Source organism: Triticum urartu, chromosome 2, assembly GCF_003073215.2.
Source record: "Triticum urartu cultivar G1812 chromosome 2, Tu2.1, whole genome shotgun sequence".
NCBI lineage: Eukaryota > Viridiplantae > Streptophyta > Magnoliopsida > Poales > Poaceae > Triticum > Triticum urartu.
This window is the reverse complement of record NC_053023.1, coordinates 740,527,133-740,531,876: the sequence shown is the minus strand read 5'-3', so window position 1 is coordinate 740,531,876 and position 4,744 is coordinate 740,527,133. Positions and strand designations below refer to the sequence as shown.

General features: G+C 55.2%; 1 long non-coding RNA gene across 2 annotated transcripts; it reads left to right on the top strand.

Annotated features, from left to right (window-relative positions):
* Positions 1 to 1,870: 1,870 nt before the first annotated feature.
* On the top strand, positions 1,871 to 2,501 carry LOC125534564. 2 transcript variants are annotated; one of them, XR_007294511.1, is made up of 3 exons: positions 1,871 to 1,920; positions 2,018 to 2,260; positions 2,412 to 2,501. It is a non-coding gene; the product is annotated as an uncharacterized LOC125534564 (long non-coding RNA). The 2 variants fall into 2 exon arrangements; XR_007294510.1 differs by having other exon boundaries at positions 1,879 to 1,920; positions 2,021 to 2,260.
* The last annotated feature ends 2,243 nt before the right edge of the window (positions 2,502 to 4,744 follow it).

Here is a 4,744-nt window from a genome sequence, read left to right as displayed (position 1 = left end):
ACTCGCCCCGCGTGTCGGCTTGCACTCAGATGCCCGGATTCCACGTGAGGGTGTCCATTTCGAAGCGATGGAGGGTGATCCAACAAGTGTGTAACAAGTTTTGTGCCACTCTTGAGAGCGTCAAGTCCCGCCTCATGAGCGGCATCGGCATGCAAGACATGGTATGCTAGCAAGCCGCCCTCTTTTGTGTCATAAGTTCATGCTTACATGTTCATTTGCATACCATTTTGCCAATATGCTTGCATTAAACATTTGTAGGCATTACAAGCTTTGGAGGCATTCAAGGTCCAACACAATGGCAAGTGCTTCAACCTCTCCCATTGCTTTAGGGTCATCAAGGACGAGGAGAAGTTCAAGGTGCAATATGCCGCCCTCAGGTCGCGTGGGGGAAGCAAGCTGCAGAGGAGGTTGGTGACGGTGAGCCGGCACGGCCGCGGGGGAATACCAACTCTAAGAAGGAGGACAAGCGGGATGCGGCATCGAAGGCCTTGATCGCAAGCGTGGAAGGCATGATGAACAAGAAGGACTCAAGGGAGGAGGAGCGCCGGCGTTTTAAAGAAGAGCGAATGAACGCCTTCATGGAGATCCAAAGGAGGAGGCTTGAGATGGACCCGGAGAAGCAAACCAAGATGCTTGAGATGGAGGCGGAGAAGCAAGCCAAGATGCTAGAGATCCAATGCCAAGACCAAGGCCAAAGAAGTGGCTCTCGCGAGCATGATGACCGGGGTGGAGATCATGAAGGTGGGTCTCAACACCGTGTCGCCAAGGAAAAGGCCGTGGTTCGAGAAGATGCAGGCCGACATGCTTAAGTTCACCGACGAGTGATCTCGTGGCCCTAAGTGCCTTCCTTTTTGTATGCTGGCTTGTGTGCTGGCATGACCACAGGGCCGCGATGACATTGTCGGACTCAAGTCCCACTCGTTTTTATGTGCTTGCATGTGTGGCATGATCTATGGCCGCGGGCCTTTTTTAAAAATTGTGTGCAGACATAAAATGGATCGACACGTTGGGCGCACCAAATGCAAAACAGGACGGACACCGGACGGGTGACCGACCCAAACAGACAAAAAACGGACAAATGCAGCGTCCGTTTGGGTTGGCCCGTTGGAGTTGCTCTAAATGGTTCGAACGTTTGGAGTAGTAAATTTGCGGTGCACAAAATAAAATGATACTGCATGGCTGACTTAAAATGATACTGCATGGCTGACTTAAATGGTTCGAACGGTTTAAAATGATACTGCATGTCTAGCATTTTACTCTTGCCAAACGTCTACCTTTTTCGCCGCAAAAGGAAAATGGAGGTGCTCCGGTTTTCTTTCGGCCCGGGTACAATTCACTGCTGATATCTTTCGCGGTGCGTGAACGAAATCTAACATATAAAGCCTCCTAGAGTGGTAGTCACAACGAAGGCCTCGAGCGCACGGTACGGCGCGAGGGAAAAAAGATCACCGCACCACGCCTCGCGCCACGCGAAGGAAAAAAAACAAAAACACCGTAGCACGTGAGGTAGAAAACGGCGCCCCAATCCACAGCCCCGCGCCCCTCGCTCCTCCCTTCCTCGTCCGCGCCCCTCGCTCCTCCCTCCTTCGTTCGCCGCCACTCCCTCCCACCTCCTCCTCCTGCGCCCTAGGAGCCCCGCCGCCGACTGCTACTCCTCCACCGCCTCGCCTCTTCCTCCTCCTCGCCTTCCCATCTCTCGCGCGCAGGTCGCCCGACGGCAGGGATGGTCAGGAAGGCTTCCCAGCCCGACTGTGCCGTCATGGGAGCTGCAGGGAGGAGGTGAGCATGCGTCGCTCGCGGATTGGATTGAGGGTGCCCCGCCGCCGCCGCGAGTCAACTCCACCGTTGTTGCCAGGAATCCGTCCCCGGCAAGGTCTCCCTCGTTGTTGCTCCTCCTACAATCTCTCCCACAATGGCATAGTACGGTGGTTTTATTTGGTTCTTTTGGTGGTATGTTCCCAACCGTTTCTCTTTTTCAGTTTCTAACTTCGATGCTTTGATTTGTTGTTTTGTCCAGCAGGAGGAGCAGAAGGGGCCACGGATGAGGAGGAAGGAGACTAGCAGGAGGAGGAGATATTCTTGTTCGATTTGGTTCTCATGCTGGCATCTCCCTGCTGTCTGCTTTCCTTTTGGTTTCCAACTTTGATGCTTGGATTTGTTGTCTTGGCCAGCAGGAGTGGGAGGAGACAGGGAGGATAAGGAAGGAGACAAGCAGGACGAAGAGAAAATCTTGCTCGCCTTATGGACTCGCAATAAACAGGTGTGTGTTGTGCTACTCATGCCTTTTTTAACCTCACTAACGACGGTGTTGTACTGGATCGAATCAAAGGAAGCTCATTTGCCTGTACAGAGGCTCGTCTTCTCCCCCCATCCAATACCTGCTAAGAGTTATGATTTTTCTTTGCTTCCAGGTCCACAGGAAAAATTCCTGAACGATTTTGGTATCCCCGGATTTTTCTTCCCCGCGATGAGGTTATACTTACCCTACCCTCTGTCCATGTGTGTGTGTGTAGGTTTGTCATGCTCTGTGGTCTGAATTCAGTTTGGTTTTCTTGTTCTAAATTCATTGCATGTCCAATGAACACACACTACCGGAAACTGGCCCTACCCCGACGGCCAAATCAATGCCGACGGCTGCCGTCGGCCTACTTTGCGCTATGCCGACAGCCACGTCTTGGCCGTCGGCGTATCTTGGCCGTCGGGCTACCACGAGCTAAGCCGACGGCACCCGTCGGCATACATATGTCGTCGGCCCAGCTGCGAACATGGCGACAGCAACCGTCGACATACCCAGGCCGTCGGCATACCCGTGGGCCCGGCGACGCCGCCCGTGACCAGCGGCTAACGTCGTCAAATCTATGCCGACGGCCTGGACGGGCGGCCGTCGGCATATATCGTCATGCCACGTCACCGATCCGCGGCGCACCGTCCACGAGCTAAGCCGACGGCTGCCGTCGGCATACCCGCCATGTCAGCGATCCGCGGCACGCCGCCCGCCGCCTAAAACCTGGCCGTCTCTATGCCAACGGCATAGCCGTCGGCATAGGTGGACTTTTTTTCATATGTATTTTTTAAGCTTTTTTATGTATTATTATATAAACTAACATGTAGCATGTTAAATATAAACATACATATGAATATATATGTAGTTTGTATTTTTTTCATATATTATGAATATATATATATATGGTTTGTATTTTTTCGAGCACGTTAATAATGTGCGGTCATGTTCTTTTGAATATAGATCATTATATTTTATTAAAATCAAAAACAGCTATGCCGACAAAAGTTTTGTGGCGGTTGCAAACGCCCGACACCCATCTCCAGAGTGTGACCCCCCTCACGTCCGCGGTGTGCCCCCCTCATGGACGGCGCCGGCACCTGGTGGGGGGAAACGGACGCGTCGGGTCTACACGGTGGATGTAGCTGTGGGTTTGGCCCGGATGTTGCTCCCGGGTGTCCCTACGGGCGACCTGACACAACCGGGTGCAGAGGTCCACTGGTCAAGGCCCGTCCGTGGGAAGTCAAAAAGCTAGATCTCGTGGTCAACCGCTCCACGGTTAGGCGGGACGGGGGCCTTGGGGGGGGGGGGTAGCAATGCGACCGGAGCATCGTACCGGACCCTCATACATGCGAGGTGGTGTTGTGGCATGGTCAAAGAGGCGACACGCATATCAGGGGCGTGGCCCCCCTAACGGACGGCGCCGCCGCCGGCTCCTGGAGGGGGAAACGGACGCGTCGGGTCTACACGGAGGGGATCTTGCTATGGGTCTGGCCCGGATGTTGCTCCAAAGTGTTTCTATGGGCTGACCTAACACAACCGGGTGGAGAGGTCCACTGGTCAAATCCCGTCCGTGCAAAGTCAAAGGGCAAGATCCCGTGGTCAAACGCTACAGGGTTAGGCGGGACGGGGGCCCTGGGGGGTAGCAATGCCACCAGAGCGTCGCACCGGGCCCTCATACATGCGGGGTGGTGTGGTGGCATGTCCGAAGAGGCGGCACGCGTCTCCGGGGCATGGCCCCCCCTAACGGACGGCGATGACACGGTAGTAGCCATTCTGCGGTAACGATGCAGCATGAATATTATTAAATACTCGGAGCGCGATAAAATCATGAGTTTTGTGCACGACGTGGGCACATGTGCTATAGGAGCGATAATATTTTTTTTCATAATTTTTGGTGATGGAGAAGTATCCGAAAAATTCCATCTACGCGGATTGCCCTTCGCGCGTCTATGGCTGTGGCCGGCGGCCTCCGGGGGCTAGCATGCCGCCAGATCTTGCGTAGGCGGCCTCTCACAAGTTTGGAAGTGTTGTGGTGGTTGCAAATGCCCGGCACGCGTGTCCGGGGTGTGCCCCCCCTCACAGACGGCGCCGCCGCCGGCACTTGGAGGGGGGAAACGGACGCGTCGGGTCTACACAGAGGGGATCTTGTTGTGGGTCTGGCCCGGATGTTGCTCCAAACTGTTCCTATGGGCTGACCTAACACAACCGGGTGGGGAGGTCCGCTGGTCAAAGCCCGTCCATGCAAAGTCAAAGGGCTAGATCCCGTGTTCAAACGCTACAGGGCTAGGCGGGACGGGGGCCCTGGGGGTAGCAATGCCACCGGAGCATCGCACCGGGCCATCATACATGCGGGGTGGTGTGGTGGCATGTCCGAAGAGGCGGCACGCGTCTCCGGGGTTTGGCCCCCCTCACGGACGGCGCCACCGCCGGCACCTGGAGGGGGGAAACGGACGCGTCGGG